The sequence below is a fragment of the Solenopsis invicta genome, chromosome 8 (assembly GCF_016802725.1).
Source record: "Solenopsis invicta isolate M01_SB chromosome 8, UNIL_Sinv_3.0, whole genome shotgun sequence".
NCBI lineage: Eukaryota > Metazoa > Arthropoda > Insecta > Hymenoptera > Formicidae > Solenopsis > Solenopsis invicta.
Genome location: NC_052671.1, coordinates 9,938,154 through 9,952,346, shown reverse-complemented (window position 1 = coordinate 9,952,346; position 14,193 = coordinate 9,938,154). Strand labels below are relative to the sequence as shown.

At 36.3% G+C, this 14,193-nt stretch overlaps 1 protein-coding gene across 1 annotated transcript in view; it reads right to left on the bottom strand.

The window, feature by feature from the left end:
* LOC105200895 overlaps nucleotides 1-13,180 on the bottom strand; it is a 119,011-nt gene extending 105,831 nt beyond the window's left edge. Inside the window, exons 1-2 of the mRNA XM_011168696.3 lie at nucleotides 12,838-13,180; nucleotides 12,509-12,557 (exon numbers count right to left, since the gene is read on the bottom strand). The gene's annotated coding sequence lies outside the window, so the exon portion shown is untranslated. The remainder of the gene's footprint in view (nucleotides 1-12,508; nucleotides 12,558-12,837) is intronic.
* Nucleotides 13,181-14,193: the final 1,013 nt, after the last annotated feature.

The window sequence follows — 14,193 nt, the reverse complement described above, 5'->3', positions numbered from 1 at the left end:
ACGCACCCAGGCCAAGATAAATGAAACATTTCGTATATTTTCCTTGCGCACGCTTCGCGGGCTCGCCTCGCGAGGCACTCCACTTCCGCGCCGCGCCGCACCGCGTGGGTCGCCCAGGAAAGTCTCGGCCGTGCCAGCGCCAATAAGACTGAATAAGCGAATCAGACCGTAAATAGAATTCATCGCCGTGAGCCAGGAATGGCTCTCGTCTACGTGAGCGCTCCGTCTCGGCGAGCGCGATCGATTTCAGGAATACCGTATGATGGAGTTAGTGCGCATCGATAGAGGGTAACCCCGCTTTTTTTTCTCCCCCGTAGACGAGAGAGAATTTCGCAGCCGCGCGCGACGTCGAGAAAATTTATCAGGACCCAATGTCTCGGATAACAATAATACGGCGAGTTGAAAACTCCCGAGACTTTTAAGCGGAACGGACATTTAAGGGTCCCGCAGGTGTATGGAGCCCGGCACTCAAAGTTTTCTAAAATCTATCTCGCGGCATTTCGGGAAATGGAAGCGTGGAGAGCGCAAATCACATCTGGCGATGAAGTTTAAAGTATAAAGCATAAGAGAGAAAAAGAGAGCCCTGTTTACTATCACGGCTCGCTCGAGGAATGATAATGCGAATTACCCACGGAAGGCACTCTATCCGTTTCAACGTTAATTTTATATACTAATGGTTCTTTACAAATTACTGGCTCTACTGATGCAGCCTTTCACACAGCAACGCTGCCGTGGCGCGCAGCATTAGCGTAGCGAGATTGCTGTTTTTCCGCCCCAAATATAGCTGGCTTTGCCTCTGTCCCTTAGGGTTCGCTCATCTGATGTGGAGTGGCATTTTACGCTTCGTATAATATATCTATGATTATGACCGGCTAATATTTGGACATGCGAATGGACGTGCTTTATTATCTAGATTAATATGTTTTGAATGTAGCTTTAACTTAAATTTTTTTATTATTACGTTTTTAATGTATCTAAACAAAATCTCTTTTTATTCTTAGATTTTTTAAGGTAGGAAGAAATTTAAAAATTAATAGAGCGCGCGCAACAACATTTTTATGACTTTAAACCGTGAAAATATTGCGAAAAATTGCGTATTAATAACAAGCGTTTTCTCTCAAATATAATTGGACGTAAAAAAGAAAATTTTCCCTTGATTTATATATTCCTGTGCGCAAAAGCGTCCTTAGCTTCGTCAAACAGGAATATCCAATGGACGTGCGAGTTACACGTCGACATGTATTACATCTATGACAGCGCCGTTCGATCGGATTACAAGCATTGACACATGCGCGGCCTTCACATCACCGTAATTTCAATAAATTTTTCAGAAAGTGATAGAGGAGGGGGAGGAAGGGAGGAAGGGGACGGCCTCTATGCATGTATCGAACAATAGCCGGAGCGGAAAAACAAAGGGATACGCTCGGTCGGAGTTGACATGGAAAATATTTACGATTATTTCCCGGACATTAAAGCGAGTGGCTAGCAAGCGGGAAGTGGCCGAGCAGCCCTTTGGCGGTCGGCTTCATTTAGCGCGTCGCCGCTGAAAGCATCGCCAGCCATCGCGAGCAACGACGTTGCTTCGCTCCTTTCACCGGCACGTCTGAAAGCAGCTTTATCTGTTGTGTATTTTCCACTGAATTAAGTTTCTTGCCTTCTGTTGCCTAAGTTTATATGTTTTGCGGGGAGATAGCGGCGCTCATCCCGGTCGACGTCGAGTTGGGGCTGGATGGGACCAAGGGACGAAACGGGTAGACAGGAGGGTGAAGAAGGGTTCGTAGGGAAGACTTCCTCGCGGCTACGACGACGACGACGATGACGACGACGACGGCGGCGATGGCGACAGTAGTGGTAGTCTTGCGGTTGGGGTTGGGTGGTTTTTGTTTGCGCCACTGCGCAATATCCAGTCAGTGGCTTAACCGCTCCTTCGCCTCTTCTCGTTTTTCGTCTCCTTCTTCTGCCATTTCTTCTTCTTCTTCTTCTTATCGCATTTCTTGCACGCCCCTTCACCGTCATCTCGTTTCACCAGTGTCTCGTTTAACGCGGCATTCTCTCTATCTCCCGCTGTTCCAGGCGGTGACGCTGTTCTCGGCCTGTCACCCGGTGACTTACGCGCGGAGCTCTCGTTCCGTTCTGTCACGCGCCTTCGCGCCTCGTCTCGATGCCGCGATATTTTTGCATTTTCTTGTACAACGCTTCCCTTTTGCACGATTCTCTTTCTTTTGACATCCCAGAGAGAACAGGGAAATGTGAGATGCAAAGTTGTCGGGATATGTGTAATACGTATTACGCGCGGTTCAATTCCACATTGATTTTAATCAACTTGGATTTATTTCAGAATAACACGATATTTTGAGTTACTCGGAGAAGTAATTGCCATGCAACCTCTGTAACCCGAACTAATTAATGCAAGAGCACATCCCGATTATTCAGACGACTATACGTACGTACAGAACACACGTACGATATTGCAGCGAAAGGCGAAAATGTATGTTTAGCTTGTACGCACGTACTTGACAAACAGTTCGGATTACTGGGAAAGCTCGAAGATTCGGATTACGTATTGCAGCATGCGTCTTTATACATTTCTCGCAATTGTCTTGGCAACGCCGATGGTTAATGCATCGCGCATTATCCGTATCTGTTTGCGTTATCGTTGCTGTTTCACGGCGTAAATCACCGTTAATATCTCCGGAGCATCGCTCAACAGATTATATTTCCTTCATAATTCAACGTATCGTCGATGTAACGCACATGTGTTCTCTGATACAAAAAAAAAAAAAGAAAAAAAGAGACACGTATATGTTATTTCGCCTCTCCCGTTTTAACGAACCGAATCATATAGACGCTGATAAATTATCTGAGTTTTGCCGACGAAAGTCACGTTCACCGTGCACTTGTCTTTTTTTTCTTTTCTTGTTTTTTAATGTAACGCAGCGCAAGATATCGCGGCTTAGTCCGATTTACAGCGATCTTCAGCGATGCGAGGGGTTGAGCGCCGACGTTAGTTTATTTGTACCGATAACTGTTCCGACTAAATTACTTCCCCCTGTAATTCTGTTCTCTCTTCCTCCCTTCCTCCTTTTCTCTCCTCGCTTTCTCTTTATCTTTCCGCGAGAGTCGAGCAATCATCGAAAGCTCGACGCCACGGAACCACGGCGGCCGCGCCAAGAAGTTCGTTTGTTATTCTTGGAAACAATTACGTAAACGTCGATACTCAAAGCGTTTACATTCGAATTTAATTACTTCCGTCCCACGTCGCGAACGCCCTGCCTCGTCGGCGCGGTGGCGGCGCGCTGCGGATATCTCATGCATTTTACATTCTGTACAATTTCGACGTAATATCCCTTCGTTTCCGCGGAGACGGCGCGGCGAGGCGCGGCGTTTGTCCCGGCTTTGAAGATCACTGACACGGGTCTAAACAGAGATCGTTTTGTTCGCGCGCGGTTGCCCAACCGCGCGTTGTAGCTGCGGGTAGATTTTCCCGGAGAGCGAACCCTACTGTACATTTTTTTTTCATCTTAACACGGTAGCCTTGTCTCCACGTTGTATAAACGGATGCTAGATTACACCTGCGCGCGCGCGAACCAGAGGACGCGGCAGAACCTTACACTCTAAATCCCACACACCTAAATTACACACAAGTGTGTAATTTTTACACGTGTAAATACGTAAAAATTACACGCGTAAGTGTACAAAACTGTATAGTCACTTTTCACACATTTCTACACTGTAAAAAATAAAATGCTAATTTAACACTTTTGTGTGTCCCAGAAAATCCACTCTAAATTTTAAGTTAAAATAACTCAAAAGTTAAGTTAAAATAATTCTTATTTTAACTTAACTTTTGTGTTATTGTAACTTAAAATTTAGAGTGGACTTTTTGGGACATTTTATTTTTTACTGTGTATGCGTGTAATTTTTGTACTTTTTATGCGTTTAGACGTGTAATTTTACACGCACTTCAACATGCATCAATGTTAAATTATTCGTCTAAACGTGTAAAAGCACAAAGGTTACACGCATGGAGAAAGTGACTGCACGTCTTACATACTTAAGTGTGTAAAAACCACACACTTGAGTGTATTTTGTATGTGAAATTATGTAGTTACTTTTTATACATTTATAGGCGTGCAATTTTTGTACTTTTTACACGTTTAGACAAGTAATTTAATATTGATACGTGCAAGCGTGTAAAAAGTACAAAGGTCACGCGCATAAAATTATTTTAATGCGTAAAAAATGAATACGCGTCTTATATACTTGAATTTGCTGGTTTAAATTAAGAGAGGCATTCTCTCTCTTGTATCTTGCCATCGAGGTGAGAACGGAACGTGTGCTACATAGACACACCCGTTGTCCACGTGATAATGACGATGCGAGCGCTCGACAATATAGCAGATATGAATAGCCGTGTGATCAGATATGTGTAAAATACTTTTTTAATCTTCAACATGCAGTTTCTCGCCAACATTTCGATATTGCTAAAATCTGGCGCATTCGGTTTATTTTTCCTTTTTTTTTTAATAACGAAAATGAAACTCGGAAGAATTTCTAGCAGCTAGTAAACTTTGATATGAACACGTCGCGTCGCTGTATTCGGTTCGGCGAGCTCGTATTTTTCATTAATGAAATTCGTTCGAAATATATTTATCGTATCAATCATACTCACACTTGTAAATAATATAAAAATGTTCAATATCGAAATACGATTTATTCAAATAAATATCTATTTTAATTCCATTAACATCTTGCAGTCTCTGCCAAAAAAGAAAATAACGAGTTATTTTGTGTTTTCAAAGAATAAGTAAATATCAATGGAAAGAGATAACCAATTAAAAATTATTAATATAAATTAATGTAAAAAATTAAGTTATAACATTAGTAAGAAACTATAATAATGATAAAAGATTTATACTGGAAAAAAAGAGAGAAGTTGAATTGTCTTCCTCTCTAATATTTTTATGAAAAAGTGAGAGACGTTATATATCTTGACTTTTTAAGAAAGTATAGGACATACAGTCGCTGCAAAGTAAATCAAATTTGAAAATATGTTAACACTTCAAATAAATTGTATACATTATATTGGAAAAGTTTTATAATTAAGGTTAGTATATATATTTTTATTCAATAACATTTTTTTTAGCTTATTTACTTTATTTGATATTAAAAATTAAATTACTTTTTACAAAATTAACAAAAATGTCAATTTTTTGTGTAACTATTATGAGTATTCAAGATGATTTATACAAAGTTTTATTGTATATGTTTAATTATTTTGTAAATAAATTAATAAATTTTGTTTATTTTACAAAACTGATCTCTGCACCGCAATGAAACTTCACATCATATTGCATACTTAAATAAAAAAAATTCAGATTTTTTTCATCATCTCTTATTTCATTATTAACTATATGTTCATCAAAACACATATCTACTTCTTATTAAAATAACTTTTTATCTAGATAGAAAATTGCCGCCAAACTTTTCCTACTACTTTCAAACGCAATACAAAACAATCTGTAATTTTTTCATAATTTCATTAATGTTCTGAGAAATGTCCCATATATCCTTAACCACGAATTCTAATACTACCCTTCTTGTTTGTTATTCATACGCAATGCGTTTGAGTAAGATAATCGACCAAACGCGTGGTTTCGACGTAAAACGTCGATGGTATAACACAGATACGATACAGTTCTCTGAAACTTAATGGGAAAACATCCGGTGGGTACGATTAGGTGGGTACGACCACACAAACGTAAACTCGGATATAATTCTATAGTCGAGGAAGCAACGCGAGCGGTCTATTCCGAGTACGGGGAACCGGAGGTCGATGCCGGTTCCCGGACGCGGACGCGGCTTTTGTGCGCGGTGAGCGCAATATCCATCCGCGAGCTAAACCATCTTCTTTCGCGCCTTTCTGCTTTCCGCGCCGCGCCTTTCTGCTTTTCCCGCTTTATCCCGCGAAGCGTCAGGCAGTGACATTGTTCTCGACACTGTCATCGCCGCTATCCACACGCGCGGAGCAAACGTCCCCAGCGTCTCGGCTACACGTGCCCCCTTCACGTGACGCCTCCCTGACATTTTCTCTCGTTACGCGCCGTGCGGACGCGGAGATTTCTGATTTTATCCCTCTCCGAGATATTAAGCCGCGCCAGTTCCGACTCCGATTCGCGTCCGCCGCGACGAATAATGGCGGCTTTTGAACCATTTGCCTTTGCGACGAGGTACAGCCAGCGGCGGGATTATACACCTATATTCGCGAACGATGATATACTATCAGCTGAATTTTGCGAATGCGCGCGTGTATGTATATGCGCGCGCGCTTGTATGTGTGTGTGTGTAGTATGCAATTATATGAATTGCAAATTCATCAGAAGTGCAACCTTTGCACACAGCGGAGAATATAATCTCGCTATTTCGGCGTACGGCTAATTATTTTACAGATAGTAGCCCGAGTGTGAGCTCGTATAATTTTGATTAATGACAGGTAATTATTTTTTTATTACGCACGCATATACGTACGTATGCCAAACAATCCTGTCTCGTTTATTTTCATACGTACCTCACCTTCTAATATCGACATTCAAGAGATATTTAATACTAAGAAGCGGCGTGAAGAATCGCTTGTGAGCGATAGCCAATTTAAAAAAAAAAAAAAAAAAAAAAGTGCACAAAAAGGGAAATGCGGTGAAGCTGCGTGTATCTCCTGCATATCTCTTTTTTTGGGGCCATACATACGCGAATGCGCTAGAGTGGATATTCATCGAGTCGCTCTCTCTATCGCAACCCCCATATAAAATTTAAATTTTGTGTAAAATATTTTACAATTTTTATTTTTAGGATCGGATATAAAAAAAAAGAAGGATCGTAACGGCGCCGCATATCCATACATTGCTGTGCGAATTATTTGTATGCATGTATCTACAATTCAATGTCCGTTGGTGACTCACACTGCTACGCATTCGCTTCTTATAAGCTTTACGTTTTCAATAGTCTAAAGAAAAAACTCTGTAATTATAATTGCATAACTGCGAGGTTCTCGTCTGCGGAAAGGGAGCAACGGGGTGATGCGTCAGAGCTTCCAAATGTAGCGCGAAGCACAATATATTCCACGTTAGTCACCTGAACGGTCCAAAGATGGATGGTTCCGCCAGAAATATAGATCCTCGAGATGTCAGGCGCAGCCGGCAGAAGAGAATAGTCTTTATACGGATGCTGGGCATTCAATGAGGGATGATAACAGTGCTCTGTGACCTGACATCGTGCTGCCTCGGAGGAAAGGGCTTCTCCTGCTGCCTGAACTATTTTCTACCTTCTGCACGCCATTTTCATGTGATTATTTTTTTTACGATATACAAAATAACAATACCTAATTTCATTGTAAACAACTCTTTCATAAGAATAATTGAAAAATTTGTATATTGTTATTTTAAATATTATTTTTAAAAAATGTTACTTTAAATATTATTTAAAAACGTACGTATAAATAAACCTCAGAAAGATACGTTGTTAAAATATACCAAACCTTCAATAAAAATATTTTATCATGAAAACAAAATAAATAGCATATTTTTAAACTCGACTGCAAAAATACTCGATTTAAATTTAATTCTTTTTGTGCCTGCAGGATTGTTCAATTGCAATCTCTGTCAGATTACAGAGGTGGCATTAGAGCGATATCTAGTTAACACCTTATGCTCCGCGCCTATATCGTGATTTAGCCGGATAGTGCGCGTAAATGTGCACGTGCGTTATCAGCCATATATTTGCGTTTATGGTAGGCGCCAAAATTATCGGGTCTTAATTAGGATCGTGACGGTATTCACATATCTCTCACACATTCACGTCAGCGTTGTGTTACACAGATGCGTAAATGTATGTAATGGTTGATATTGCTTCAAGGATGATTGTTGAAACATAAACCGAAACTCATCGTGCCGCGAGCGTTTCGAGATTTGTCTCTTCCTATCTCTTATTAATATATATGCAAATCGACTCACATGAAACGCACGATTATGCTTCATTATACTGTTAAGGAAATATTTTTTAATAAATTCACGCAAGGTTCGATAATATACAACGTTGTTCCGTCATAAATCTCTAATAATACTATAAAATCCGTAAAAAAATGTAATTAAGAAGATTATTAAACGAAGAATAAATATGTTATGGTGCAATCATAAATTCTTTTAATATCTCGAGAATGCAATATATATACGCGAAAAATAAGCATAATGTGTTAATAATTTTTTATACTTCTCGACTTTATGCTTTTTTATCGATAATGTCAATTAATATTGGAAAGCAGCTATACAACTCTTGTTATGAGATAAAGAATAACTTTTATTTTTGTAATGTAAGACGCGCGATAATAAATCAAATTGAAAAGCAATAATTATTTTCTCACTTTCTTATCGTTAGTAACAATTCTTAATACGGATAGATTGTAAATGCACATCATTATTAATATGAAATACCTCTCTCTGTATTTTATGTTACGTTTGCATTTTCAACTCTTACAACATTCGGCGAGTGATATATTATTATGAAATTTGGTCTTTGCGTTTGTTGCTAGTTACTTTAGCGAATTCGCGAATTGGCTAATTGCAAACAGTCCGCGTTCCCATTTCTGCTGTATGAGAAAGGGTTTAATACATCACAAATACGAGCTAAGTGAGGGTATTTATATGAGACTAGACAGCGCAGCACAAACGGATTCGTTAAAGAAGTACAAGAGTATTATATGCACTTGTGCCCCATATACATACAGTTACTCTCAGTTTCCTTATATTTACGATAGAAACTTTCTGCAACGTGAGATGCACATCACACAAAGCTTCAGGTGCATTAAATACATAGACACGGTTGCGCTGCGGAGTTACATTCTGAAACAGCACGGAGCGCCAGTGAATTACCAACGCGACCGCAAATGTTAGCGATGAAATCCGGTGGCACTGCGCCATACACTCGACTGTATCATAGATCCGCGAGGATCCGACCGGAGAAGGATACGAGGGAAAAGGGACGGATGGCCGTCACGCGTTAGCCTGAATGTTCGGGTATAATTTTCTACTCACGAAAAATAATTAGAAGGGTTGCCCCGGAGAGCGCATCGCAGCGTATGGATGGTCTTTTCCGTCTGTGCCGACCAAGGCTTGATTACTCCGAGGAATACTTGAGAGCGAAACGGCAATTTAAATTAGTGGACGTGCACGGCTGCCCACGCGCACACGCGCACACGCGCACGCAGTACATGAGTATAACTCACGGAAACAGAGCCACCCCGCTTTGCCAACCCGCTCGTTTTATCACCCCTCCGCGAGAAGCCTTGTTCCTTGCCTGCCACCGCGACTGAGTGAGCCCCGTCGCTTCAGCGCGGTCTGCGCGCAGTATGTAAACGCGTAATAGAGAAAAAAAAGGATCTAATTAATTCTAGCCGTTTGCCGCATTTTGCATAACCGGTGACCCGGCGCGGCAACGCTCGGGGCTCGCGCTCCACTCGCGTTTTTGGCGCGCGCTTACCCCGACGCTAATTTACGTGCCGTTTCGTGCGTAGCGGAGGAAAATAATATCTGAGTCCGCTGCCCACCGAATTATCTCCCCGCGTAATGACGTTGCGTACGCGTATCAAATTGCGGAGGAAAAACAACTTTCTTAGGGCGCGATTACAAGCGTTTGTTCCCTCATTGTCTGCACTGAGAAAAAAATACTTCAAAATTTGTTTGTGAGGTAGAAATTTCTTTCAGAGAAATGAACCTTTATTTAAATACTGTGAAATAAAATTTTAATCCCAGTAATAATAAATTAGAAAATCAATTAGAAAAATAAAATATTGTATTTCGTTATCATAGTCAAATTATTCTTTTATAATCAATAAATTCTCTTTTTATAAGCTAAAGTAATAAATTCTATTCTATAATCAGTAAATATATTAAAGAAGACATGACAAGCAACATTTACTTTTTAATATTTTGATTTTTTTTTCAATGTACGTATATATTTACGACTCTCATGAATCTAATCAAAATATTATGTATGCAAAATAATTGTTCAATTCTTGTGTCCTAAAAAGAATAAAATCGTATGATTTTAATTAATTGAAAATCTTCCTCATGAGCTTAATAAATTATAAAAATAAAATTCAATTGCAAACCACGCACACTAATCATTAAAATACAATTATATAAAAATTTGTATCTATATGAATATATCTTAATATTAATAATAGTACTTATTATTTTAACGTAAATTTTTATTTACATAAAAAGCAATAATTTTTAAAAATAAATACAATTTTATTAAATAAAGTTTAATAAAGTTTTCTCTTAATTTTTTAATACCATTAATATCTTAACACTTCCAGTATCTCTATTAATCCCAGTATGTCTAAAATATCTAGTATAATAATCTTAGTTTTTCGTTCAGCGCAATTTATAATTCCGATATTATGGTAAATTTTTATTCATTTGCACTTGTGCAAGTTTCCGTATCATTACCAAATGTAGTACCGATAGTAATGCGAAACCAATTAACTTGCTGGCTAATTCAGTAGGATCCTGAAACCACGACCTGCGAAAAGTCGTACTTGCTAGCTAATCCAACGGAATTTCTAAACCGCGACCTACGTAGGGCTCTACTTGCTGGCTAATCCAACGAGATTGCTATAACCCGCGATCACTTGAGAATTGGAGAGAGCTCTAACCAAGGTTTATTTTACGAATGCATCGGTAGCGTTTTTCTATTTCCAGTTACGTGCTCTCACACGTAAAGATATGAAAAAAAATTTTTTTAACTTGGTGTACCTTATATATTCTAGTAAATATTAGCTGCCTTGCGTATGTTCCACGGTTCTTCTGACCAGATTTATTTTTCGTCACTCCCGGACATGTACAATATAGCTGCGTTTTAACTAGATCGAGCAAGGAGAGAAATTACCGGTCAATTGTCAACGCTAGCAGATAAGCATAAATTTTTTACGTCCATTTACGGTTAAACGTTAATTACAGTCAATTATTAACAAACGCGTCATTAAAATTATGAAAAATAAACAATGTTCATTAAAATAATAATTAAATATTGTTATTCATTTGATTTACATTTTTGTATGATTTATTCGCATGCATTAATTGTTCAATTTACTCGTACGTAATTTTTCTATTTAAAATTATACGCAAAAATAAAAAGAAGTAAAAATTCATAATTGTAAAATATATATTTTATATATGAAAAAATTAAAAATTAATTTTGATAGTCTCGAAAATCTGATTGCAAAGTTAAACTATATCATATAAAATTATAAATAAATGTGAAATTATAACATGAATAAACAATAAACAAATTTTACTAATTGAAACCGAGAGAATTCGTACTTGCATTCGCATTTATCTGTCTCGTATTTTAAAACCGTTTTCCTTGGTTTATTATTATCTTATCTTGAAGTAAATTTTGGTGAATCTTTGCCACAATTAGAATTGCACGTTTAGTCTTACATAAAATTTTGATGTTTCTCATATATTCTATACAAAAAATTGGAGTAATATTGATACGATGTAAAAAGAATAAATGTAATAATCAAAATAAATTTTATTAAATAAATTTAATATTAAATAAAATTTTCTTAATTGTTTTTAAGACCGTTTGTCTTTATACTTCTAATATATATAATGCAGGCATATTGAAATAAATTTCTAAATAATTTTCTTGCACCTTCTTGATTTACACAATATTTAATCTTAAAGAAATATAAAAATATAAAAGCAAAAATACATTAGGCAGAAAGCATAAAAGAGAAAAAAATCTAGTATTTGTGTGTTACACAGTAATAAGTATTTATAATTTCTTAAATTTCTATATTTTACATGTGTTTTATTTATTGTTTTATTTATTTTTAATATAAATAAATGCATAGTATAAGTACATGTTCCAACAATCTGTACTTCTTGTTTATAAAATAAGAACACTTTAAAAAAAGTTAAAGAAAAGTTTCTTTAGAAAACAGTATCTCATTTGTAATATAAGTAAATATTTTAATAATCTGTATTTCTTGTTTATAAAATATAAATACTATGAAGAAATTTAAATAAAAGTTCCTTAGAAAACAATATCTTACTTGTAGCTTTATTTTATTCCTTTATCCATTTTATTAACTTCTCCCTTCTCCCTTCCCTCTTACTCCCTTTTATCTATATTTATCCTAGTATTTATCCGTGAACAGTAAAAGAATTCAAAAAAGTACGTATGATACACTCAGATATGATTCGTATATTCAAGTGCATCCTTGCATGCACAATAAATCGAATGATTTAAAATTAAATATTTTTTTCAATTTATCTTTACCAATCGATTTAAGACAACAAATCTGTAAGAAGTCATATATTTGTCTACAGTATTATATGATAGTTAATTGAATGCAAATATATACACGTACACGTATAATTACATATATAATTTTTCTTATAGATTCGTTATCACAGTATGAAATAAAAGCTCTTTTATCACTCACCAATCGATGCGCAACAGCGGAATTGTCGGTTACGTTGACTACATTGATTCTGTGACAAAAATATAAAACCCGAATTACAGCAATGTTCAAAAAATAATTAATTAAAAAAGTAATTAATTGTACATGTCAAATTTTATTCATTCTTCGAGTAATTATATTTAAGAAAATAATATTATTTTTGAAAAACCTCTGTTTCTTAAGTTCTTCATTTAAGATTCTTATAATTACATTATAATTCTTTTTCTCTAATTTTTATCTAAACCATTCAAATAAAAATGCTAATAAGGATTAATAATTAGTAATATACATATAAATGACAAATTACTCACTCCAAGGTTGTTCCGCTGATGCCTGAGGCCTCTTCCTTTTCTCGGGTTGCTCAAGCCTCTTCCTCAAGTTACACAACACTCGCGAAAAACACTCACAGGTAATTACGAACGCGCGCGGACTAATTATCAATTAGATAGTCTTTTACACTGTCGGTACTGCAAAGAAAGTCTTTTAGTCTAATTATTTGATGTCACTTCCGAACGAGACGCGACGCGATGAAACCAGTGTGGTTCATTTATTCAATTAAATTCGGTGGTGACGGCGACGGGTACGTTAGCTTCCCCGTCAGATCTCAGATCCTCGGGGTACTGAGCCCTCCCACCACGCCAAGGTGTACCCATGGGAGGGAATGATAAATGAAAAAAGAAGAAATATACAATAAATAACAATTCAAATATAAAAATATTAAATGTTGATAGAAAATTTTAAAATATATTTCAAAAAGAACATAAAAAATTAAAATAATCCACCAAACTATTTTAAAAATTATTCCCTTAATTTAATTTTAATTCTGAAAATACTAAATTTAAAAATAAGCAAAATATTTGTTTCGTTATATAACTTTCGCTCAATAACGTAAAATTAAATTTAAAGTTGTAAAAATACTACTAAAGTAACAGTAAAAAGCTATTAACTGCTAATTTTTCATAAAGAGTAGCAAAGATATATGAAGCAAAAAATACGTTGCTGCTTTCTCGCGCAAGTGTCGACGAATGAATGATAGTGCGGCGACTTTATGCAATGACACGCGGTACACAAAAAAAAAAAAAAAATACACACCAAGGATGTGCGCCGGCCGGTTGGTTGTTACGAAATATTCAATGCTCTATAAGATAAAGTGTACGTGAATAAAATATGTGATATAGTACATGAATAAAATATACTATTCCTTGTATTTCAAATCACTTTTGATAAATCGACTACCGTCATACATAAAAGTTAGTGTTTATCGAAGAATGAAATTTATCTTATTTTGATCTTGAAAGTATTTACTTAAATTAAACTAACTGTCATATTTTATATTAAATTTTTATAGTCTGAGAGAATTTATATTATTATAACGTTAAAAAAGAGAGAGAATTTTATTTTTAATTTTAATAAATCAAGAAAATAAAATTCAATCACTGCGAAAAATGTGGTTATTTATCTTTTTTTCCTTGTTTTATTAAAATCCAGCAAATTTCCGTATATATGTAAATTAATTCGTTATTTAATCCTGGTATTCATACCTAATCCTAGAAGGATATAACGAAGCGGACCTCAAATTTTATTTAAAAACAATTCAAAAAGAGAAAAGGAAATAAAGAAATGCAAACGTTTTCAATTTACTCAAAATCTGTTTGTATGAAGGTAGA